Here is a 26,854-nt window from a genome sequence, read left to right as displayed (position 1 = left end):
GAAAATTGTCATCTTTCAGCAGAGTGACAACTTCAAAATTGTGATCTATAAACGTGATTGCAGAAACTCATTACATGCCAGAACTACCACTTTTTCAATTCTAATCAACATTTTCCATGGCAAGCAGATACTTTTTTCAGGTCTATGCAGCATATACACAAAAAACAATTTTCCACTGAAAACAGACTTGAAAATTTTCAACCAACAATCAGGTCTAAAAATTAAACTTGATAAGAAATTATGAAGTACTTCTATTTTTCAGATAATGTGAAATTTTCGTTACACAGTCAGAAGACCTCCTCAGGAGTTGAATCAATGACATTTCTTGACTTTGTAAAAAGCAACAATCTTCATAATGACTCCTTCAGATTAGTCAGTGAAACCAACTTTTCACTTTCTGATTATCTTTCTGCCTGGCACAGAGAGAGGACAATCCAGAATCTGTCCTTTAAGTTCTTCTGTAAATTGTGTGTTTATCCCCTAACCATCACTCTAATTACTTTAGAGCAACTATGAAAGAAACGGTAAAGAAAAGGCACACCTTTTTTTTTTTTTCATTAACTGAAGTTTTTGTATATATGTCACCTATACGTTTAATATCATAAACTTGCCATTGGATCATTTAAACTTATACTTGTTTTTCATGATTTGGAGCTTTGAAAGTCTCAGTGAGAAAAATTATTATCTCAGAAGTAAGCCTTACCATTGAATCAGTACATGTTGCATGGCATGTTTTGCAAAAATGTGGCTAATGTGGGGGTGGCAGGAAGGGGAAGCAAAGCTGATATTGGTTTCTTTAATTTCTAACACAGCTCCATCAAAAAAGCCATCTTGCTCTAAAGTTTCCCCTGATGTTAATCTCCTAATAGCTTGGTTTCCCTCCCCCCCCATTAATTCATTGGTCCAATCTTTCTTCAGATTTGTACAAAGAAAAAAAAAAAAATACATGTTTTCTCATCTGCAGTAGAAATTCCTATGTTGGTTCTCTGCCTCTTACTATCTGAGGCCTATGGGTTAATACTTGACAAAATGGAAGAGGTAGGTATTTGTCTCTTGCCTGGAGAGAAATTCTTTGCCTCTTTGCCAGGGAAAACATCTGATCCTGTTGCAATGATTTTTCTTTTAATTGGAATGCAAAGATCTTATCTTTTTATTACTCCTTTATTGTTGATAACCACTCCACTTGCTCACTCTCCGCAAATGTCCAGCTTATATACAACCAGGGAAGCAGTTCATTTTTTCTCCTTTTTAGCTTTAATCATTTGCCTAACAGCCGAATTGTGCCGGAGTGGTTCATATATCCCTTCCTGTGAAGCAGACTCTTTCTCAAATGCCTGTTCTGTGTCTGCCTCTCTCTAATTTCCAGGCACAGATCAGCCTGGTGACTACCTTTCTCTAATAACTGCCTGAAGTGTGAGAGACCACTTTATGGGAATTCAGTCACACAGGTCTATGCAAAAATAACAGTAAATGAGAAATTTGCAGTGAAAAGGGAAACATTACACGCAAGTCATACGCCCACTACTCTCTGAATTTAGTTTCTTTGTGGCTTTGCATTGCCATACCTTCTGTAATGTCAGATTATTGCATGGGGAAGTGATGGGCTTGTGGATAGACTGAGCACAGGAAATCCGGATTTTATTCTCAGCTCTGCCTGGCTCCTGCAGATGAGCTGCCCAACTCACCTGCTTGCCATCAGCCACAGAGATCTTCATCAGCAACCACTCTCCTGCTGCTCTGTGTTGGTGCTGCAGCTGAAGGAAGCTCCAGGAGTGCAGCTGTGGACACCTCCAGAACCTCTGTGTTAAAGTATCATCTCCACAGGGTGCAGATCACAAGGTATTTGGGGCCTTCTTGTAACCAGGATGGCCACAGATGTTTTAACCCTGCCTCTTGCTCTGTGAGATAGCCTCCCTCCTTCTAACATCCATTTTCCATCAATTCTGAGATGTGTGTGAACAAGTGATTGTGAACAGGTAATACCACTTGGTCTGATGCTCTTTGATGATTGTTTTTCTTCAAGACCCATCCCCATCGCTTATAGGTCTTCTCTCAATATCTTATCTCCATATAATCTATGTTTCCTGCCTTCCTCCATTCTCTTTCTTCCTCCTTTCTATTTTCCTCTTCACTTTGCCCATTTTCAGTTTTACTTTCAACCATCTCTTCCACTCCCCTATTCAGCCCCTAGCTGCAGCTGTCAAAGGAAAACATTAGGAGATAGGCACTGCTACCTTGCAACTTTCTTCTGTAGCACCCTCCCTTCCAAAGGGGGACAACTCAGCTCCAGCTTAGGTAATTAAAAGCATTAGAGGCAACTGGCAGTGTTTGCCCATAGTCGCGGTCTGCCTCCATCTTCACTGTTTACTATCTGCACCTTTCTGACCTGGTGCTGCTGGCTCATCTGTACTGCTGATACCTATGTTGCAACCCCCACCTGCACTACTGATCTGGGCTCTATTATATTGAAAATTCTCCAGAGGTAGAATAACTACTTGCACATATGTTTGCAGGACATCACGCCTAGGGGGATCCCTTATCCTAACAGTGATTTACAAGGAGGCTGCCCCATTCCTCTGCTGCCCCCAACTCTTCCATGTAGCACCCCACATCTCCACACATCCTGCAGTGGTGGCTATTTGTGCAGTGGTTTGCATGCGGCAGAACAGCTCCCTGCTTCCCTGCTCCTATGGTGCCTGCAGCCAGCCATGTTCGGCTGCTATGGAAATACAAATCACTGCCACCAGGAGTCAAAATATTTCCATGTGCCACAGGTTTTTGATGAAGCATAGTTCCTTACACGCTGTGTGACATGCTGAGGGTCTGTGTAGTTGTGAAACTGCAGTGTCTCTGTTTTGGGAAACTGCATCTTGAAACATATGAGAGTATTAGCTGTACCACCAAAGGTTACAGTTATCTCTATATCATTAGAAAAGATGGAGAGAAAGGTCCTGGGGAAAAAAAAAAAAAAAAAAAATCTTCTTTATAGACATAACTGAGATTTTACTTGAAGTTACCTTGCAGAAAAAAATACTGTATTTCAGAGATGTTTCTGATATGAGATAAAGTGTAAGACTGACAGTGTAAGAGTAGCTCTTCTCTCAGATATAGCTAAGAGTGCTGGGAGCTACTAGCTATAGAAAATGTATTTTTCCTCCATTAAGTCTTCCAGTGTACACTCCCACTGCATACAGCCTGGTACCGGAGACAGCAAGATCATATCAGTCATCCCAGAAACTGTCTGAAACATAAAACTGCCCATTACTGAGAAGGGGAGAAAGCAGAAGTGCTGCCCTGCTGCAGTTATGTGAAGACGTTATTACACTTCAAACAGCACTGCTGAACTGTACATTATGTTTATCTTTCAGGGGACTATTGGGACCACTAAACACATGTACATAGGCTTTAAAAAGTAGCAACACTGACACTTGAAGAGCCCCTTAACATCAAAACAAAAGCTCAAACTGTCTCTCTCCAGCAACAGCCTGAGCAAATAGGTGACAAAAGCTCATTCCCCCACTTGTGCCTTTCAGAGCTTTTGCTGAATAGAGACCAGAGCTGAGAGTGCCGGGCCTTCTTTTGTCTGTGTTCAAACTGAGATCCAAATGTGCCAAGGGCAAGGAAGAAGACCCTGACAACTACAGGCCTGTCAGCCTCACATCAGTGCCTGGTAGAAATATGGAGAAGATTGTCCTGGGAGTTATTGAAGCACACCTGGGGACAATGCACTCATTGGTCCCAGCCAACATGGGTTCACGAGGGATAGGTCCTGTTTGACAAATTTGATATCATTTTATGATATCAAATATGATTTTATCATATTATATTTTATGATAAGATCACCCATCCAGACAATCAAGGGAAACCAGCTGATGTGATCTTTTTGGATTTCGGTAAAGCTTTTGACACAGTATCCTACTGGACAAAATGTCCAGCATTCAGCTAGACAAAAACAACATCCGATGGATGAGCAATTGGCTGATGGGCAGGGCTCAAAGGCTTGTGGTAAATGGGGCAACATCAGGCTGATGGTCAATCACCAGTGGGGTCCCCCAAGGCTCCATTTTAGGGCCAGTGTTCTTCAGTGTTTTTATAAATTATTTGGATGTAGGAATAGAAGGTGTTTTGAGCAAATTTGCTGAAGACACAAAACTTGGAGTTGTTGACTCTGCTGAGGGTGGAAAGGCCTTGCAGAGAGATCTGGACAGATTGGAGAGCTAGGCGATCAACAACCTCATGAAGTTTAAGAAGAGCAAGTGCCAGGTCCTGCACCTGGGACAGAGCAACCCTGTCTTTACGTACAGACTGGGGGATGAGACACTGGAGAGCAGCCCTGCAGAGAGGGATCTGGGGGTTGTGGTTGACAGCAAGCTGAACGTGAGCCAGCAATGTGCCCTGGCAGCCAGGAGGGCCAACCGTACCCTGGGGTGCATCAAGCACAGCATCGCTAGTCGGTCAAGAAAGGTGATTGTCCAGCTCTACTCTGTGCTGGTGCAGTCTCACCTCAAGTACTGTGTGCAGTTCTGGGCACCATAGTACAAAAAAAGACATCAAACTGTTGGAGAGTATCTAGAGGAAGGATACGAGGATGGTGAAGGTGGTGAAGGGCCTAGACAGGAAGATGTATGAGGAGTGGCTGAGCTCACTGGGCCTGTTCAGCCTGGAAAAGAGGAGGCTGAGGGGAGACCTCATTGCAGCCTACAGCTTCCTCACCGGGGGAGTGGAGGGGCAGGCACCGACTTACTCTCTTTAGTGACCAGTGATAGGACCTGAGGGAATAGCTTGAAGCTGTATCAGGGGATATTCAGGTTCCACATGCTTTGGAGTCTTACTGGCAGAGTGTACATTAGCACACAGGCCAAGGATGCAATTAGGACAGTAGGTCCCTGAATTCAGAAGACACTCAAGATATATCATCTTTGGAATACAAGTTGTATACTGAAAAGTAAAAAAAAAAAAAAAAAAAAAAAAGTGTAAATTGATTAAATGCGTAGTCAGCATAGAAACAAAGCTGATGTGCATTTATGAAATGTGGTATTTATGGCAATACCTCACGCACAGCATTGTTTTCATATTGGCTTTGTGTTTTCATAATCCAGTTCTAGTTGACAGGAAACTACTACATCTTTGTTTTCAAAATGGAAAAAAGCACTACTGTTTTTAATTTTCTGCCTAACTATGCTGTCACACGCACAAGGCGTGCACACACACAACATCAACAGAGGCTGAAAATTAAAATCTTGCACTGCCACCATGTGTTGAAAGTTAGGAGAACATGAATTTGTCTAGCTCATGGATTGCAAGTTATCTTCTGTGAAATCTGACAGCTGTGCAGCAGAGCTGGCAACAGCTCAAGTACCAGCTCTGTGGTAATGGTACTCGGCGTTTCACTTTCTAGGAGAGGTAGAAAATTCTGTAAAGATGACACCCTTAGCTTGATGGTTGTGTTCCTCACAAGCAGTGCCTCCCAGGCCTTTCCAAATCTTTGCTAGGGTTACAACTTTTCTGATCTCAGGGAGATTGCTGTGAGCACCTTCCATATACCCCAGGCTTTTACTGACACCCTCTTTTCACTGCTGTGCCAGAAGTCTGCTGGCTTTCTCAGAGTTACACCAGGAATTGCCCCAAGAAGCAGAAAGTAGAATATCAAATACTGTTCTTTTGCATCCAGTATCTTCTACAGAAGACACGTTGTCCATCTCCAGGAATGTAGGTTCTTAATCAAAAGAAAGGGAAAATAGTCTGGGTGGTCAAATGGTGAATAATAGTAGCTGTGGTATGGCAGGCCAGGTGAGGAAAGTACAGATAGCCTGGAGCTGAGTCCTTGGGGATCACTTGCAACTAATGGTCAGCTAAAAGACAGTCTGGGGATTCTCCTAATGTTGATTTGGGCCTATGAAAAGTATAGTGAAGTTCACTTGTAAATAGGTCATAAATTCCTGCTCACTGGCTAAATGGATTTTTTTCCAGTGAATCACCACTAGGCATAAAAAGGAAAAAATGGACAAGCCAAAAGGGCATGAAGTCAGCCAACAAGGGAAAGAGAGAGATTTCATGCAAATAGTGTGCAAAATATGCAGTTGAAAAGTAAAATGTTTGCTAGAAAGTCTTGATTGTACTTGAACTCTGCATGAGGATGGTTCTGATAGGTGCTTTCACATTGAAGGCTTGCTCTTTTTACTAGACTGTGATTTCACTACAATAAAAAAAAAAAAAAAAGTGAAGTTGGTATACTGAGCACTGTCTTCACCCTCAGCAGACACATACCCTATTCACTTGCATCTCTAAAACAGAGACTTTTTGTCAGACTGAGATGCATACAATACATACATTTGTCTAAAAACCAGTGACAGGGTACCCTGGGATACTGTGGGTTCTTAGCTCTCAGTATGTCTCCCTTAGGAAACACATAGGAGTCTTGTAAAAGACTGCATGATCCAGGACTGTGTTAATTCAGAGCTGGCTTCTCCATCTGTGTAATGTGTCAAAAGCTGTAAGAAATTGGCCCATAGAGCAATGTATACTGACTGAGGCTCCTGCCTGAATCACTAAGACCTTTTTTTTTTTCTATTTAAAAACTGTCTATCAGCAGCATCAGGGTGAGTCCAAATTTTGCCATAAAGAGGACAGAATATCTCTCCCACAAGATATTCCTGAAGTAATGAGAAAGAAAAATCTCAGCACTATGTAGAAAGTTTTCAGATAAAGAGGGAAGAAGGACTTAACCCTCGTTTTGCACACCCACATTGTTTCTGAGTGTCTCAACATATGATTATGGGTTCCTTAGCAATGAGCATGGAACTGCACTTCCACCAAACCAGGTACTTACACCTAATGTTACTGCCATAATTTATGGTTGGTTAAGCTACCATGCTTGTCTCTTATGCTAATGCAGCATATGGTATGTCTTCTTTGATTGTTTATGCAGCTGTACCATCTTCTCCCCTCCATTTCAGATGTACTTGTTTTCATCCCTGCTTTGAAAAAAAAAAAAAGTGGTGCCTGCCTCACCCTGTTCTCACCTGTTTGTGGCTGTTCTGTTGCCAGGCACATCTTTCCTCAGCAATGCACTATACCAAATGACTTTTTGTTATCACTTCTATTGGCAGCTCTGTTCTAGGTCACTTTTGATTTGGCCTATCTCTTTGCCGTGCTATGTTTTTTTTCCTTTGATTAAAGATCACTGCATACAGCTTATTCTTTTTTTTACACCTTTATCCCTTCTTGCTTTTTTTGAACTTTGCTTGATCCACCACAAGCACGAATGTGTTACCTTCAATCCTCTTCTAAACTGGTTTAAATTCTACCTGATCCGTTTTACCTGCTCCTATGCAGATGAAAAAATATACTTCTTATTTCCCAGTTGAGTGGATTCTTCCCTAGTGTTCTAAATAGGCTTGTGGAGATTTTTTCTGGCAGAAATAAGAACTGTTACACTCAGTATTTTCAACTTTATTTCTCAAAGAACACGGCGGCATTTTGCTTAAGGTAAAGTACAGACAAATGTATGCCACTACCGCTGCAGAAAGCAGTCCGGCTGTGCCACCTTGTGGGCACGGTGCACAGCACAAGCAGCGCTATCCAGCCTCATTGCTGCCACCTGCCCGTCTCCAAAAGATGTTCAAAACCTTTTTTTTTTTTTTTTCTTGGGCTGAAGAGTCGTGGCAGTGGTTTTAAAGGGAAGGGAAAGGTAAAAGGTTTTGGTCACAAAACATTTCTCACATCTGTTAAGAAGGGTTTTTCAACTATTTGCTGTTTTTCATCTCTGTACGTTTTCCAGTGGAGGTAGGGACCCCCTAGGACATTCACACCTGTAGATTATTAGGCAGCAAAGTGTCTTTGTTAACCACCACCAATGGACCTCAACAGGTCACAGGAGTCTGCTGAACACAGGCTGCAAATAACTGCTCTAAAGTTTTGCAGTCACAAACAGCTTCAACTGCCTGACAATTTATCTGTCCTTTCTGGCTGATGGTCTGCTCTAGAGCTTGAATGAATTTCTGCTCTTACGGCACAAAAATTTCTGCTATTAGCTTCCATTCACTTTTGTCCCAAATGAATCAACAAGAAAATGCCTTGATATATTGTCCTTCTGCAGAGGAGGGAAGGGATGTTGAGTTTTACATATCCCTGCTAAGGACAGGGAGAAGCGCTTCCAAGTCACACATTTCAAAAATCTTTGAGCTCCAAGATGTGAAGCCTGACTGTCATGGCACCAGGGGAGTAGCCTCAACAAAGTAAATTATGGTTTACATTATGACTAAGGACAAATACCTGAAGGGTTTTCAAGGGCAGGACCAAAAGGATGTGTCTGTGCTGAGGTATGTACGAGTAGCCATACTCATGTAGGTGTGTATGTGATAATCTCTTGTATGGATGAGCTGGCCTGAGCCAGTTTGTATACTGACATATAGGGCCATGCAAAAATTTTCTGCACTCCTAAAAATATACCTATGCAGATTCATCAGTGTAAAACTAACTCCTGTTGTAGAGAAGGGGCAGAGGGGGAGGAAAGTAACAAACTTTTCTTTTTTTTATATATCCTTTTCTTTCAGGTTGCCCAAGAAAAACAAAAATTGAGAAGCTAAATTAGCCTCTTCTATATTTCCACTGAAGAGCACAGAGCTTTGCCAAATGTATTTGCCAGAAATATCTGAGCATGAAGATTGCATTTTTCAAAAAAGAGCCAGGTGATGTAAAAGTTGGTGAAAGCACACATTTAAGCTGCCTGCAAATTGATTATTGTGGTGCTAATAATTTGTATTTTCTCCTTTTGAAGGCAATTAACAATATTCGTAATAGTTCAGTGTGAGTGAGATCAAGCCCCAGATGTGCATTTTATTGTATTCTTTGTGTTAAATTCATTCCTTTAGTTGCATCTGCAAAAGCCAGCAGAAAACCTGGCAGAAGGTCCTTGGCTGAGCAGTCAAGAAACTAGAAACAGGAAAGGATTGCCACAATGGAAGCAACCCAAACCTCTTTTACACAGGGTGTTCACATGGAGCAAAAGCTGCTATGGCTTCTGATGATAAGTCCTCCAGGCTTTTCAGGAGGTTAAAGCTTAACTTTCTACTGGAAACTCTCAAAAAACAGGATGACGTTATTTCACTTCCCCAAGTGAAATCTGCCACTGGTTATCACAGTGGGTGCAATGAGGTGTCTGGATGTATATAGCACAGAAGAGCTGTGAGAGCTTTTAAATATCTCCATAATTTCTTGGAATATATCAAAATGCAATACCACCTTACAAACTTCTTGCACTTAGGATGTAAATGACTATTAACTCCCTGCCATAGCGACTGGCTGATCTGGGACTCTTGAACAACCTCTGTGTAACTCCTGAGTAGTCCAGGAGTTAGTCCAATCGTGTAATTGGCAATGGGATTGTCTAGCACCAGGGTAGCTGGTTCATGCAAATCCTCACCTACAGGCAAATGAGGAGAGTGACTTTGCTCAGACACCCTGCATTGCAGCTGCATACCCCGGCTTTGGGATGGAGTGGGGTCCTCAGATTGCTGTCAAGCTGCTGTCACATCCTTCTGCAAAGCAAGCCACAGCTCTCCTGGGAACAGTGAGGTACACACTGTGTGCTTTGTGGCTCTTATCCATTTGCAGATTTCAGTAAGTACATAGAATCATAGAATATCCCAAGTTTAAGGGACCCATACAGATCACCAAGTCCAACTCCTGGCACCACAAAGGTCTACCCAGAAATTCAGACCATATGACTAAGAGCACGGTCCAAACGCTTCTCAAACTCTGACAGGCTCGGTGCCGTGACTACATTCCTGGGGAGCCTGTTCCAGTGTGCAACAACCCTCTCAGTGAAGAACCTCTTTCTGATATCCAGCCTGAACCTTCCCTGCCTCAGCTTGACACCATTCCCATGGGTCCTATCACTGGTCACTAAAGAGAATAAGTCGGTGCCTGCCCCTCCACTCCCCCTGGTGAGGAAGCTGTAGGCTGCAATGAGGTCTCCCCTCAGCCTCCTCTTTTCCAGGCTGAACAGGCCCAGTGAGCTCAGCCACTCCTCATACGTCTTCCTGTCTAGGCCCTTCACCATCTTTGCAGCCCTTCTCTGGACACTCTCCAACAGTTTCATGTCCTTTTTGTACTATGGTGCCCAGAACTGCACACAGTACTCGAGGTGAGGCCGCACCAGTGTAGAGTAGAGCGGGACAATCACTTCCCTCAAAAAACTAACAATGCTGTGCTTGATGCACCCCAGGGTACGGTTGGCCCTCCTGGCTGCCAGGGCACATTGCTGGCTCACGTTCAGCTTGCTGTCAACCACAACCCCCAGATTCCTCTCTGCAGGGCTGCTCTCCAGCGTCTCATCCCCCAGTCTGTACCTAAAGACAGGGTTGCCCCATCCCAGGTGCAGGACCTTGCTCTTCATGAGGTTGTTGGTCGCCCAGCTCTCCAATCTGTCCAGATCTCTCTGCAAGACCTTTCCACCCTCAACAGAGTCAGCAACTCCTCCCAGGTTAGTATCATCAGCAAACTTACTCAAAATACCTTCTAGTCCTACATCCAAATCGTTTATGAAAACACTGAAGAGCACTGGCCCTAAAATGGAGCCTTGGGGGACCCCACTGGTGACCAGCCGCCAACCTGATGTTGCCCCATTTACCACAAGCCTTTGAGCCCTGCCCATCAGCCAATTGCTCATCCATCAGATGATGTTTTTGTCTAGCTGAATGCTGGACATTTTGTCCAGTAGGATCCTATGGGATACTGTGTCAAAAGCTTTACCGAAATCCAAAAAGATCACATCAGCTGGTTTCCCTTGATCGACTGGATTGGTGATCTTATCATAAAATGATATCAAATTTGTCAAACAGGACCTATCCCTTGTGAACCCATGTTGGCTGGGACCAATGAGTGCATTGTCCCCAGGTGTGCTTCAGTAACTCCCAGGACAATCTTCTCCATATTTCTACCAGGCACTGATGTGAGACTGACAGGCCTGTAGTTGTCAGGGTCTTCTTTCTTGCATTTCTTGAAAATTGCTGCATGTTGCTTGTAGACTCCAGGAGGTTGGCCAACTTGTACTTTACATCCTCCCAAAGTTACTACATAACAGATATTAGTGTGGTTTAAAGATGCTGTGACAGGATTACAGCATCAAAATCTGAGTATGAAAATATTCAGCCAAGTCATCTTTAAGAGTCATTATATAATGCATTTTGAATATTTATTATAGCAAGAACACCCAAAGTAAGGTAACGTTTTTTAAGAGAAATTTCGCTAAGCATGTTTCAAACGTAGAATCACAGAATGGTTTGGGTTGGAAAGGACCTTAAAGATCACCCAGTTCCAACCCCCCTGCCACGGGCACAGATGCCATTCACTAGACAGGGTTGCTCAGGGGCTCATCTAACCTGGTCTTGAATACCTCCAGGGATGGGGTATCCACAGCTCCTCTGGGCAATCTGTAAGTGCCTCACCACCCTCTGAGTGAAGAATTTCCTTCTAACCTCTAATCTAAATCTCCCCTCTTTTAGTTTAAAACCATTACCCTTTGTGATAGGTCACTACACTGTCTGGTAAAGAGTCCCTCAACTGTTTCCTGTAGGCCCCCTTTAGGCACTGAAAGACTGCTATAAAGTCTCCCTGGAGCCTTCTCTTCTCCAGGCTGAACAGCCCCAAGTCCCTCGGCCTATCTTCAGAGGAGAGGTGCTCCAGCCTTCCGATCATGCTCATGGCCCTCCTCTGGACTCACTCTAATAGGTCAATGTCCTTCTTTTGCTGGGGGCCACAGAGCTCAATGCAGTGGTCCAGGTGGGTTCTCACAAGAGCAGAGCAGAGGGGGAGAATCACATCCCTTGACCTGCTGGCCATGCTTCTTTTGATGGAGCCCAGGATACGGTTGGCCTTCTGGGCTGCAAGCACACATTGCCAGCTCATGTTGAGCTTCCTATAAAGCAACACCTCCCAGGTCCTTCTCATCAGGGCTGCACTCTAACCATTCTCCATCCAGCCTCTATTTTGTGTTTGGGACTGCCCTGACCCAGATGAAGGACCTTGCACTCGGTCTTGTTGAACTTCATGAGGTTCACACAGGTCTAGCTCTCAGGCCTGTCCAGGTCCCTCTTGATGGCATCATCAAGATGCCATCATCTTCCTCTAGCACATGAGCCACACCATATCGCTTGTTGTCATTGGCAAATACGCTGAGGATGCACTCAATCCCACTGTCCATGTCACTGATAAAGATGTCAAATAGCACAGGTCTCAATAGCAACCCCTGAGGAACACCACTCGTCACTGATCTCTACTCGGACATTGAGCTGTTATCTGCAACTCTTTCAGTGTGACCATGCAGCCAATTCCTTACCCATCAAACGGTCCGTCCATCAAATTGATGTCTCTCCAATGTAGAGACAAGGATATCACATGGGGCAGTGTCAAATGCTTTTCACAGGTCCAGGTAGATACTTAAGTAAACAAACTACCAAATATCTCCTTTACCTCCTTAGAAGTCAGCTGTACTGAGTGCATGTACTTTTTAAATTGCCCATCTATCACTTTCAAGAAATGCTTCCCTACAAGGCTTTATCTAAAACCCCAGTGCTTTCACTTGGCAGTTATATGAAGCTGGTATCTACAGCATATGCTTTTGTTCACACAATGTATTCAAATGCATAGGCGTGTTAGAATTCTGATGTTCTTTTTGAACGGAAGTCTGGGAAAAACATCTGCCTCTTGATGGAAGTCATCTAGTATTACCAGACATGAAGTCAAGCATTTTAACACAGTGTATTCCTTAGCATTATACTTAAGGGAATTACAGATTCTTCCCCTAATGTTCTCATTATACACCATCTCAGAAACTTTCCCTTGCACCTACCTAGGATTGATCAGTGCAATTATTTTGTAAAGCTTTGCCTCAGTGCATTCAAAGTAACCAGAAACAATAATTATTACGTAGATTTCATTTGTTACTCTCCCAGTTGAGATTTTTGTCTGCACAACTACAGGTGAAGAGAAAATCACAAAATAGTTTCTGTGGAATGAGAGGCTGCAGAGGCTTTCTGAGATTAACATTGCTGTAGAAGCTGCAGTACCCCCTTGCTTTGTTCCAGAGATAAGTTAATGGATCAGTGTTGGTAAGGCAAAGTAAGTTCTTCTTACTTCATTCCTTGCCTATAATATCACCTATTCTAGCCCTGTGTGGCTATGCACTGTTAGACTTCAAAGTCACTGAATTCTTACATACATCAAGCCTGTCAGTAAGGGATCGAATATTTTCTATCCCTATGCAACCAAGGAGGTCTGATTGGATAGATATGATGCTGAAATACAAAGAAGCTGTGTGGTAGGCCACCTTTCAAAAAAGCACAGGTGTTCAGAAAGCTGCATGAGATTAAATGTGAGTATTGGGTGAGGGAGATTAGCAGGCAAAATGGAAGCAGACTAACCATAGGTCTGAGATATTTGTAGGGCAAAGTGACATCATTTTTATGACATGGCTCTTCTCTGCTGCCAAGACTCACATCACAACATACAATAAGGGGACATTCAGTACCGACAAATACAGTTGTTGTTTTTGTTTGTTTGTTTGTTTTGTTTTGTTTGTTTTTAACTGAGGTCATCTTCAAACAAAGGGCAAAGATGATTATGCTCAGGGAATCTGGAGATAATCTGCTGTCTTTTCTGGTTTCTCTAAAGAGGTTATTTCCTCTGGCAGAAATAGAAAAATAAATATATGTATTGCATGAACATGAAGCTGGTCCTTGATGCTTTATAGTATTTTAGGAGGGTCCTGCCAATAGTTACTCATTCACTGGTGGTTTGTCCAAGGGTCGACACTACGGCCAGTATGGATGTCAACGATGGGACAGAGTGCACATTCAGCAACTTTCCAGATGATACAAAGCTGGGAAGAGTGGGTGACAGTCCAGAAGGACTTTGTTGGGCTGCAGAAATCAGCAAATAGGAACCTCATCAAGTTCAAGCCAAGGAAATGCCAAGTCCTGCACTTGGGGCAGAACAACCCCATGTACCAGGACAGGTTGGGGACCAGCTCTGGAAAGCAGATCTACAGTAAAGGCCCTGAGGACCCTGATGGACACCAATCTGACCATGAACCAGCAAATGTGCCCTTCCAGCAAAGAAAGCAACAGTATCCTGGGCTGCATTAGAAAGAGTGCTTGCAGCAGGACAAGGGAGGTGATCATTCCCCTCAGCACTGGTGACACCACAAGGGCTGTACTGTGTGCAGTACAAAAGAGGCATGGGAATACTAGAGCGAGTGCAGCAAAGGGCCACAAACATTAAAAGACTTGGAGCATCTGTCACATGAGAAGCAGCTGAGAGAGCTGGGACTGTTCAGCATGGAGAAGACTTGAGGGATCAATGTGTAAAAACACATTGAGATTGTGTTTGGGGTGGAAAGGAAGGTTGATAAAGAGAACAGAGTCAGACTCTTCTCAGTGTTGTCCACCAACAGGAAAAGACGCAATGAACACAAAATGAAATACGAGACATTCCAGCTTTTTTCGCTATGAGGGTGTTTCAACACCAGAACAGGTTGCTCAGAGAGGCTGCAGAGATTACCATCCTTGGAGATACTGAAAATCCAACTGGACACCCGTGAGCAACCTGCTAGTTATCCTACTTTGAGCTGAGGGATGAGGGATCAATAGATCTCCAGAGGTCCTGTCCCACCTCAGATACTGTTCCAGTCTTTCTTTGACTATCATGCCTACCAATCTTGATGGAACAGGTTTTTTTGCTAGACTTGGAAGTCTACAAAGGCTTTAAGAATAGGGAAATACCTGATCAATTCTCCTACTCCTTGAGACTCCCCCTCTTCCTTTGCACTCCTTAATAGGAGCAGTCCCATAAGGCAGGCATGGAATAATTGCCAGAGGTGACTTAGAAATTAAACTTATATTCACATTTTAAAGAAAAGGGACAGGATTCAGGAAGCTTCCAGGGTGGAGTGTAGTTGCATTCCATAGAAGTTTGCTAGGCCGCCAACCCTAGATGTTGACCACCCCAGAGGAACTTGGTGTGCTGACTCTGAGAAGAACTATATGGAGGGTGGAGTGGAGTGAGGAGTGGAGCCAGGCTCTGTGATAAGATGGGAACTTGGTTGTTCTTGTGCACACTGAAACCAGTAAGCTCTGTATTTATTACCCTGGGCCAACAGCCTGTCACATTTTTGACCAAATGCTGTCCTTTTGGTGAACTTTGCCCATTATAATACCAAAACACACCTCTGTCACAAAGGCTACCCACCTCCAAGGCGTAACCACACCTCACTGTGCTTGAGCTTTAATTTTTTTGTCTATACCTTTAAAAGCAAAGTGAGAAAATTTCACACCAATCATAACAAAGGTATGCATGACTAGAGTCACTCAAGCTCCACCTGACAGATGAAAAGTGATATAAATTAGCTTAAGGGAGAGAGGATGTTAGGGAAGATACCCTTGTGAAAGATACCTTCTGACTTCTGGGATCAGTTGATGGGTTGAGCCTCTCTTCCCCACCCCTATCAGGAGACCTTTGGGTAAGATTTGAGCACTTGGTTATGCCAAGGACCTCCCCTACAAACTTAGAAATCTCTATAGACTCACTTCGTATTTTTTAATGCGTTTGTAGCCAGGCTGTGTTACTCATACTCTAGGTATTTTCACGTGCTTTGCAAATGGTGAATTTATCACCGGCAATCCAAAGCACCTGTGTAGCTGTTTCTTCAATAAATTGCACTACTCGTTAATCTAGCCATGGTAGTTCTCATTGAACATGACCAAACTCTTTATGTGTGGCCGTGCTAATTCATGGAACGTGACAAGACTGAGGTTGTGTTGTTATTTGTGCACCCGTAATTGTGATAGTTCAGTACCCTGAACGCGACCAGACTTTTAACGATGAATTGGGCATCACTTTTAACATGGCAGCAGACCTCAGCCTGCTGCCCCTGAGCAGGACATTAACAATCCACCCCCCAAAAGGAAAAAGCCTGGATGCAAGCTAAAACATTGGCCAGGTGAGAGCCAAGGAGAAATGCTGCAAGGCAGCACTTCCAGGTGGAGCTCCCAGGTGAGCTCTAGTGACTGCCACTGGCCTCATCAGCGGTCACCGGTGGTGGTATAGATGCCAGTTTTCATGTGCAAAAGGACAATGATACGTTTCTTCAGGGCTGATTATTTTTATTTTAGATTAAGAAGTAGAAAATAGAAACAACATAGGTTGTAGAGACTACCAGACTCCCCAGTAAGAATTGTTTGGTCTTGTAGAGGAAGGAGTGGTAGGCAAAAAGGAAGCAGCTCATCTTTTATGAGGTAGCTTTACTGCATGCACGTGACAACATTAAAATAGTATTATTTAGAAGTTGAGGAATTAGGAAACAGCAGAACTAAGGCTCTAAGGCTACTAGTCCAAGCAAAAAGGACGAGGGGGAATGGGCTTAAGTTGTGCCAGGGGAGTTTTAGGTTGGATGTTAGGAAGAACTTCTTTACTGAGAGGCATTGGAACAGGCTGCCCGGGGAAGTGGTGGAGTCACCATCCCTGGAAGTCTTCAAAAGACGTTTAGATGTAGAGCTTAGGGATATGGTTTAGTGGGGACTGTTAGTGTTAGGTCAGAGGTTGGACTCGATGATCTTGAGGTCTCTTCCAACCTAGAAATTCTGTGATTCTGTGATATCCAGCGTTCAGTTTTAACTCCAGTGTTCAGTGTGTGGCCTTATTCTGCGCTGAGTTCCCTGTGCTCAAGTTTTCTTGTAACTCCCTAGAACACTGAGCACTGCACGGCTGGGACGCCATATTCCCCCTCGCCCTGAGGCAGGAGGACTACAACCCCCATCATGCCCCGCGCACCCCGCCCCTCAACAAAAACCCCGCAGCCCACAGGTGCACGCTGGGACATGTAGGCCGGAAGCGTGTTGCAAAAGAGGCGGGGAGGGGGGGGGGGCCGTGGCAGGAAGGGGCGGGCGCGGGCAGCGCGGCGCGGCGGTGCCTTTAAGCCCGGCGGGGTTCACCCCGCGCCTGCGCACGGCGGCCGCGACCTCGCTGCGTGTCGGCGCCGCCGGTGTGTGTCGGGGCGGCCGCGGCTCCCCCGCCGGGCGCGGCGTTGCCATAGCAACCGCGAGGATGGAGGGCGGCGGCGGGGAGGAGGCCGCGGCCGGTGGCGGCGGCGGTGGCGGAGGCGCGGAGGGCCCGGCGGGGCTGGTGACGGAGATCCGCGCCCCGGGCCCGCGGCCGCTGCGGCTGCTGGAGTGGAAGGTGTCGGTGGGGGCGGCCGTGCAGATCGGCTCGGTGCTGGCGCTCTGCGCCCCGCTGCCGCCCGCCCCGCGGCCCGCTGCCCCGCCCGGTGCCACCGCCGCCACAGCCACCGCCACCGCCGCCGGCAGCCCCAGGCCGCAGCGGGCCGCGGCCGAGCGCAAGCTGAAAGCCGAGCGGCCCGGCGTGGTGAGGGAGCTGTGCGCCAGGCCCGGGCAGGTCGTCGCGCCCGGGTGAGTGCCGGCGGCCCCTGGGGGACGGGGGACGGGGCAGGGGGGAAGGGGGCGGGCAGGGCTGCCGGGCACCGCTGTTAGCGCACCTCTAGGTGGAATGGGGCTGGTGGGTTGCTGCCCCGCGCTTCAAGCACGTTTATTTATGTTTTTCCTCAACAGGAAGCCATCGGAAGCCTGCACTTCCTCTGTTTTATGGCAGCAAGCTGTTTTCTTTTACTGCAGGTCTCTGGTTGGTGGGTGGCTGCACCCAAACCCAAACTTTACTAACTGAAAAATAATTCCTCCATACTAAACCTCTGTGCTTTTTCAAAGGGTCAGGAAAAAGCAATTGTTTTCTTATCAGCAACATAAGTTGCAGAGGAGATGTAACAGGCTGCCCAGGGAGGTTGTGGAGTCTCCTTCTCTGGAGATATTCAACACCCATGTGGATGCTTACCTGGGCAGCCTGCTCTAGGGAAGCTGCTTTAGCAACGGGGTTGGACCCGGTGATCTCTCGAGGTCCCTTCCAACCCCTACAATGTTGTGGTAGGCTGCATTTTGCTTGCTACAGAGAGCTTTATTCTTTCTGAGGTAAGGCTGTGGCTTTCCCGTTTTGCTGCATCAGTGCTCAGCTACCACATCTGCCGTGAGATGGATGATCTTTCAACCTTCAGTTTAGCGCAAAGGTGCCGTAAATGCTAGGTCAGAATAAAAGCATCTGGAAAAATGCAGACCAGGATTTTCAAGCAGTGCATGTGTGATGAAATTCATCTTGATAATGCTGAGTGGAGGGGGAGATAAAGTTGTCTTGTCTGTTTGTTACGTTAGCTAAGCGCTTGAGGGGGGAAAATTGGACCAAGAAGATGGTTAATATGAATGATTTAAAATACGCGGGTCTGATACAGCAGCTCTTTAGGTTTAGCTTTGTGCAATGTAAACTTCAGGACTTGAATGCACTGATTTTTGTGCGCTGCTTATGTTGGTTTGTTCGCTCTTGATTCACTTGACTGTAATTAGCAAGTGCTTCCTTTTGAAACAGTTAGATAATAAATTACTGTTCTTTAGTACTGTCGTTCCAGGTTTCCAAAATTGCTTGTTTCTGAAACTGATAAAAGTTAGGTTTTAGTATTGGCTATTGTCAGCCTTTACTCTTCTGGAAGTCTGAGCTTTCAGCATTGTTTCTTTATTACATGCTGTAATGTTAGCTACTGAATAAATATAAAATAAAACTTCAATTGAAGAGGTGGAAAAAGCGTGACCTGAAGGGAGTAGAGCTGGTCAACAATTGGAGACATCACTGCTTTTGTTCAGTAACTTAAAAGGTTTTGTTTGGTGCATATTTGATTTCTTGCCTGTGACTTGTCATTTTGTGGAATGGAAATGATAACATAAAACTATCAGCAATATTTAGATGTATATTAAGGTTGTTTGTTATTAAAGTACTATAGTGATTAAGGTAGGCAACATAGCTGAAACTTTTTTGTTATTTCCAGAGGATACGCTTTTTTGTCCTTTCCAATCCAAGCTCTCTGGCTTCGCAGGTGCTGTTTGCTGCTTTCAAACAATTGGGTCTGGCCACTTTAGCCCTGAATTCTCTGCAAACCATATGTGCAAATATTTGCCAGTCACTTAAATGCTGTAGGACACTTAAATGCTGTAGGACTCTTTCTAGTCCAAATGTTTTTACTTTTATTTAGAGCATGAAAATGTAAATTGATTAAATCTTTTTTTATTTGAGGATAAATAACATGACTAAGTTCTTACCATGTCGGTTTAGCCATCTTTATTTATGAAAATAATTGTTTTATAGCACAGTTCTCTTAAGAAGATGCATTTCTAATGTTTGGTTTGTGTTTTTTTAACCTGTCAGGCACAAGATAAAATCTTTAGGCATGTGAAAAGAGCACACCACGTATAGCACTTAATTTTTTTTGTTACTTGGTTTGCTACTTGTTGGAATAGGTCGTGGCTTTAGCAGTCCTCTTCAGTCTGTGTCATCCTCTCTGAGTGTTCCTAGCGTGCACTGTGTTGGAAAAAATAGTTAAAATGACTGATCTCTTGAACTTAAGAGGAAGCTTCTTCATCAGTTTTTCAGCAGGCTCTAGTCCTTGATCCAGTCTAATGTATTGGCGTGCAAAGAGGTGTCATCACAGAGAAAGGGGATGGTGCAGGGTGACACCGACAGCCTGAGGCAGGCAGGAGGTGGCTGGTGCTTATACAAGCATAGCTAGGTGTGCATCAAACGCCAAGGCAGGGCTTGAGAGACCAAGTATGACCTGTTGGAGGACTGTAAATAACATGACAGCAAGCAGTTAATGGAAGGTCTTTGATGTTAACAAAGCATAATTTCCACCAGTGGCAGAAGCAACAAATAAAATGCCAAAAAGTGTTGCACTGCTCTGTGTATAGTTAGTGCTAGTTACCCATCAAAGTTAACCAGTTTGGAGCTGCCACTGGCACGTCACAATTCTGGGCTGGGTCAATATTTTATGTATTTGTGTAAATGTTTGTAATGTGAAACACTTGACCCCTTTCAGACCCTAATGATGGGATGGACTGCCGAAATTCTCTTGCATGGTTTATATTAACAGAATCTTCCAAAAGATTTATTACCAGTACATTTAAATTGGACATTCTTCTGTCTTGCTGTATACCCCCTAGTAGGTAAAATGTGTTCTTTTACAAATAAGTATATGAGAGTATCAAAGTCATGGTTAAATGCATGTGGATTCTGATCAAGCCAAGGTTTTATCTTTTTGGAGAAGATAGTAGGAAAGAGGTGGGAATGTGTTCTCTTATTTAAAAAAAAAAAAAAAAAAAGGCCAAGTAACAGCACAATAATCTATAGTTTTTAATCTAAGAAAATCTTCCTTTGGTTATCTAATGTTACAAAGCCTCAGGACTTCATTTACCACACAAGATGAGAAGGACTTGTAACCCTGGACCTCAATACCTTTAATTTTGCAGCCTTCAAGAGGAGGAAAATACAGATGAATTATACTTTTTGAAGTTATGGGACTCGTAACAAACTATAAGAAAAATAATTTGCTGTTTTGGTCAGATGCAAATTTTTTCACAATATCCTGTCAAATATCTAATGAGCTTATTAGAGCCTGAAGAAAATCTCGTTACTCAGTACGGTTGAATAATACTTATTTACTATATTTACTTAGTTCCTTTCTATATTTGGATTCATTCAATTTTTTATAGTAAGTTATGGTATGCATTCTTTGCCACCTGTGTTCTGTGCATCCTTTATTTCTTTCTTATACTGTGAGTGCTGATATTAGGGAAGCTGCTTTTAATGCATCCGTCTGGAGTTTGGCTGAAACTGATATTGAAAAAGGTCCAAGCTCAAAGCCAGGGGCTTCCTTACTTTCTTCTATTCCTAGTTCTCTAGTATCCAACAAGATAGGAGCTCATGTTATAGCGAATGCCATGGGAGGGTCCTGCAGGAAGGTTGAGGTTTTTTCTTATTGTTTTGTTACCATCTATTTTCACAAAATTTGTAGGACCTTTGTTATCTCAGCGAATCGACCTGCTCAGTGATGTTTGGTTGGAATTGGACCTCAGGCGCAGAAGTCACCAGGAGAGAGGCAGGACAATGCACCGTGTGGTTATAGCCATGTTGTGCACGTAGTTCTCCTCAGCGTGGCTTTCTTCGGCTATGGTTTCAGGATTTCTTCTGGCTGATGAGGGAGGTGGCTGGTAGGCATGCTCACATTTCTGTGTGCCTCCAGTTTGCACCAAATTGTGTGTTGGAAATCATGTAGCTGAAGCTGGCTTGCCCTCCCTTCTTGCTTTTCAGCCTTCCAACCCAGCCTCCTAAATGATCTGTACTCATCAGTACCCTCATTTAGCTCAGTAACTGCTGTAGGAGTGTAGTGTGGGGAAAGGGAGGGCAGAATTAGCTTTTCAAGCAGTAACCAGCATTTGGGTCACATCAAACTGGTTTTGTAAAAGCCATTGCAGTCCTTAAGGGGTTTAATAATACTTTGAAATCAAGAAATAATGTTATTGAGGTTGTATATGTCCCATACTGCATTTCATATGATGGTCTTTAGTAACACGTTGCTTTTATGCTTATAGGGTTTCTCCCAGACCAGGGAAATGTCTGTTCTCAGAGTTCTCACTACAAGTTGGTCATCTTCGTTGGGCGCAAGGACTTTGCCAGTGTGTGTGAGCACAGGCAGAATCCTGTGGGTCAGCAGAGTGACATAGCTCATTGGACTATTTTATGCATTTCAGTGTAGATCTATAAGATGAATGTAGCTCTTTTCTTTTAAATACTATGTGTTTGTAGGTGTCTGTGCTGGAAATCTGTTTTGCTTTTTCCTGGGCTGCAGTGGATTTCTGTTCAACTGCTGTCTAGGTAGTTTCTTAGCTGTATTTTTGAGCTTTGCTTCAATACCATATTTGTTCAGAAAACCAGGGTCTTTTCAAAGGCAAGCCTACATGTTGTTTCTTTCTTAATTACAAGACAAATAGTGTCCTGAAGATAAAACGATGACTGTGCGTTTGGTGTTAACCTAAGGTCTGACCCTAGCAGGGATCCTAGCCTTTCAGATCTTTTTAAGTCAGTATTACCCAGTGGAAGACTCTTCTTAGCTAATTTGATAAACCAAGATTTGAAGTCCATAAATAAAAATAAATATGGGTTGATGGTATTGCAAATTCTTAAACACTACCGAAAGGGTACATAAATATTTCCAGCTGGGACTTCATAGCCTGAAAGTTCAGGAAAAGAACTACCAGCCTTTCATTATGGGGTCTCTTTTTCAGAAGAATGAAAGATAATTCATAGCAAGTTGTCAATAAAATATTTTTATGAGAAGTGTTCTTTGTTTTGTGTAGTTAAAAATGTTAATTTTTAATGTCTTCTAGCACATGTGAGTAGTTTAAATATGAAGAGGATGCCTTAACGTATAGGGGAGCATAGTAGAACTTCCTGAAAAGCAAGTGGTATTGTGTTACAGGTTACAGTTGAAGGATCTTGATTGCACATTCTGTTCAGGTATTGTTTTGCTGATCCCAGACCTACGGAATTGGAAGTCTCACCATTGGACAGTAGTGAAAGGATATTCTTGCTAACAGGAGACATTTTCTGGTCTGCAAAGTTTGTTGGAAAGTAGAAAGGCGATCACTTTGTTGGTGTGGAGCAGTTAAGTACTGTGTGTGTAACTTCTACTATGAAACTTGGGGTGAGAATGTCTTGCTGTATCGCCTAGTATGGTGAAATGATACTCAACAATGATGTGTTTTATCCAGAACCTATATTCACGTATCTAATGAAGAAGTGCTTGTTATCCAAAAAGATGAACTCTTTCCAGTTAGTAGAAACTACTTCTGTTGACCTTAGAGTAGCCTTTTGGTGAGAAGGAATTAGCCTGAGTGAAATGCGTGAGAGCACACTGTATCTTTTCTGATGCTTTCTTCATCACTGGCCCTATTAAAAAGAAGGGGGGGGTGGGTGGGGAAGGAAAGAAAGACAGAGGGTGAGAAGAAAACATTAAAGAAATAAAACCAACATACCTTCAAAACCAAGAGTGAAGGCTTTTGTGATCTTTCCAGTTGTGGAATAATTGCCAGAGGTGACTTAAAATGTGAATGTAAATTTAATTTCTAAAGAAAAGCTACAGCATTCAAGAAGTTTTTGGGGTGGAGTGTAGCTGCATTTCTTGGAAGCTCCCTAGGTTTCCAACCTTAGATGTTGCCCACACCGGGGGTGCTTGGTGTGCTGACTCTCAGAGGAACTATACAGAGGGTGGAGTGGAGTGGAGACACCACAGCCAGGCTCTGTGATAAGATGGGAACTTGAAGGTCCATCAGAACTGATAAGCTGCATACTTGCTATCTTGGGCCAACGGCCTGTCATGTTTTTGACAAAATGCTGTCCTTTTGGTGAACTTTGCCCATTATAGTACCAAAACATACCTCTATCCCAAAGGCTACCCGCCTCCAAGGTGTAACTACGCCTCACTGAGCTTGTGCTTTAAGTTTTTCTAGTCTATACCTTTAAAAGCAAAGCGAGAAAATTTCACACCATTCATAACAAGGGTATGTATGGCTAGAGTCATTCAAGCTCCACCTGATAGAATTTATATCATTTTTTCATCTCTTAAGGGAGAGAGGATGTTAGGGAAGATACTATTGTGTAAGGGAAAATACCATTGCGAAAGATACCTTCTGACTTTGGGATCAGTCAATGGGCTGAGCCTCTCCTCCCCCCTCCCACCCCCCCCCCCCATCAGACCACCTTTGGGTAGGATTCAAACACTTGGTTAATTGGGCATTGCTCCCAATGACTAATCTTTAACGTAATACAAGTGCAATGGGAAGGGGCTTTTACTTTAGTCATCTGATGTTATTGAAATAACAAGTCTAGGATAACTTGGCTGATGTTGGTTGACTTGTACAAGATGTCATTCATCAGCATTGTCTGCATCCAGAAGGACTCTTTCTCTTTACACACACTGTGTAAAAAGCTTGCAGTGTACCACATAGATTTCTTCTTATAGATGTGTGAAAATGTTTTTCTTAGTATGCTTTTTAAAGTTAAAGGACAGATGGGATACTGCCAAGGTATTATTTTGCTCCTAATCTTAAAAAAACAAACTGTTTTTTCTTGCCTTCCTGCAAGTGCTTTGAGAAATGCAGTCGAATACAATAGTGGCATCAGACATGCAGAGTAGAACTGAATAATGCACGTGTTTGCATTGTAGTGCTTCCGTGTTTAAAAGTTGCATCCAAAAACTTGTAGCATTCAGCTGGTGTGTAAGGCAAAACTTCTTGGTCCGAGGTTAGCGAAGTAAACTACATGAATTACCGTTCTCAGGAGAGGGAGTGGATGAGTGGTCCTAGACAAAGAAGGCATTTTTAAAACAGGAAGGGAACTTAACCTTCTAGGTAACATATCTGTAGATATATATAGTATTTTTCCCTTTTTATGCTGAATACCCTTTTAAACTGTTGCACTCTGGTTTTGGAGTATTTGTCAGAATTTGGCACTTCCATGATGCTGTTGGTTATCCCTACAGCATAGTAAGGCACACGGGTGTTCCCAGCTTTGGAACTGCTGCTCCTTGCCTTGAACAGTGCTATGTAACCCATGACAGTTTTGTTTGTAAACCTTTTTTAAGGGTGTTAAGAGTAATTAAATTTTCCTGTATAGGTGTGTGTGTGTGCAGAAGGATGTATCAAGATAAAAGAGTATCCAAAAAAAAAAGGAAAGGAAGAAGCTTATAGACTTGAGGATTCTGCGTCCCGTAATAAGCTTTCTCCTATTTTGTTTGTTGTTTGGGAATAATGGATGAAAGGACCATGATAGCTTAAGTGTGGCCTTCTTGAGAAGGGAGAAAGTAGTCAAAAGTTTGGGGATGATGTAATGTTTCCTTTTAATAGATGCAGCTTTCTAAAGTAGGGGGAGAGGTGTCAGAAAAAAATCTGGGATCATCCTGTGCACTGGAGGTGGGATAAGTCTGGGATGGTTGCCACTTGGCTTTGCAGCAGTTTAGCTGTGACTTACCATTGTCTTGTAACTTACATGAAAGTTAATCGATGTGTGGTTCAAGAAAACCCTGTACTTGTCATCCAAGGTATTTTTAATTGATTGTTCAAGGACTTTGCTTCTTGGCAGATATTTTCAAGAGTTTAAAAAAATAAAATCTGATGGTTAAATATCTATGAATTAATATTTTGTGGTTGTTTCAGGATGATTAAATGCTTGAAAAATCCTTGCTATGAAACTAGAGTCCTATATAATAGAAGCTGTGGTTGGAAGTTACAGTGAGTTGGGCTTGAGGGCTCTTTGAGGTGCTACAGCCACACGCCACTCAACACTATTCTGATGTAAGCTAACAAGAACATCAGTTTTTCACAAATTTCAGTCGATTAAAATGTAGAAACAGGCTTTAAGCTGAATGAGATTTCAGTTATCTGCCACTCTAGTCTTATGACAGCTAAAATACTGTGTATTACTATGTGGTCTAGATCAGTTGGACGATTGAGTAATACCTGGTATTAATAATCACAAGCCTGGTGTGTATTTGCTATTTTTACCTGCTCACAATTTGTTGATAACTTCTTGAGCATGCTGCAGGATGGTGTGTGGGGTGGGGGAAGAGTTTGATTAGTTGTTCATTGGAGTCTTCTTTTGATGTGTTAGTACAGTTTTACGTCTGATACTAATTGCAAAATCATATGGCATCAGATGGAGGACAACAGCTTGAAGTGACAACATAGCGACAACCGAGGAGTATGGGACACCTGTGGTATTTCTTCATACTGTAGTGATCCAAGGAAACTCAGAAATTCCTTGGCTTTTGATAGATGGTAGTGAAGTACAAGCAAGTATAAGGTGATAGCTTTAGGACCTGTAATTGTCAGTTTTCCCACTTACACACTTGACAAATTGCCCTCTTTTTTTTATGCCAGTGCTTTGTTCATTTAAAAAAGACTTTGTGAAAGGCACAGCACAGTCTCCAGAGCATGAAGGTGTTCCAGCTAGTCCTGAACAAACAGGGGAGGTAAATGCTAACAGCAGTGGCCTGGTCACTGTCGGGGGACAGTTCCAGGAAGTGAGGTGCTGAATCTGCCTGCATTTTACCCATGTGTTTTGGTTTGTTTACAAATATTTGCATCTTTTCCCCATCAGCAGCCCTTGCTGGATTACTCTGTTGGCTGCTTTGATGCTAAACCCAGCAGCAAACCTGGACAGGGTTGGCTGGTCTCCCAGCTCCCAGGTTAGTGAAGTAGCCATTTCTGGATGTGCTTTCAAGAGGAAACTTAAGGGTGTGGGGAAGCAAAGCATCACCTTTCTTTGGCAGAAAGCTGTTAGATCAGTTGCCTGTGAAAAGGGTACCCTGGTACAATGAAAGGCCGTGGCTAACTTACCCTCAAGTTGGAGGGGTTTTGAATAACTTAGGATAACCCATCTGTTACCACATCATGCTAAGTGGACAGACCCTTAAAGTACGGGTCTTCATAAGTTTTTCTTAGGAAAGCTGTCATGGCCATAGCCTTCCTGTGCTGGTGTTGGATGGCACCTCCACACCCCACATTACTGCCTTCAGTTTTCATTGCTGGAAGTGTAAGATCATGCTGGGGGGAAAAAAAGAAAAAGGGAAAAAAAGTAAAACAACAACAAAGCACAAAGCAAATAAAACCTTTGGGGGTTGCTTTTTCTTTGTAGTGGGCTTGCTTCAGTGATCTAGTGAACTGTTTGAACTGAGGAGTAGCAAATTGATGAAAGAACAGATGCAAGAACCTTATGTGCTAACTCTCCCATTGAGATTAACCTACCTGGAACTGTAGCTCCCATTGCGTTTGTTACAGACTGCTGTGTTTTTGAGTCAATGCTAGTGACCAGGCTTTACAATTAGCAAAGGCATTGACTTCCGCTGTTAATGAAA

General features: G+C 43.4%; 1 protein-coding gene across 2 annotated transcripts in view; it reads left to right on the top strand.

The window, feature by feature from the left end:
* CTDP1 (CTD phosphatase subunit 1) overlaps window positions 1–26,854 on the top strand; it is a 109,135-nt gene that overhangs the window by 6,213 nt on the left and 76,068 nt on the right. Inside the window, exon 1 of one of the 2 annotated variants that reach the window (XM_032181767.1) lies at window positions 17,354–17,465. The exons of the other annotated variant lie outside the window; for it this stretch is intronic. The gene's annotated coding sequence lies outside the window, so the exon portion shown is untranslated. Of the gene's footprint in view, window positions 1–17,353; window positions 17,466–26,854 lie in introns of those variants that run through there. 2 annotated transcript variants of the gene reach the window in all.

Source organism: Aythya fuligula, chromosome 2, assembly GCF_009819795.1.
Source record: "Aythya fuligula isolate bAytFul2 chromosome 2, bAytFul2.pri, whole genome shotgun sequence".
NCBI lineage: Eukaryota > Metazoa > Chordata > Aves > Anseriformes > Anatidae > Aythya > Aythya fuligula.
This window is presented reverse-complemented; position numbering and strand designations above follow the sequence as displayed.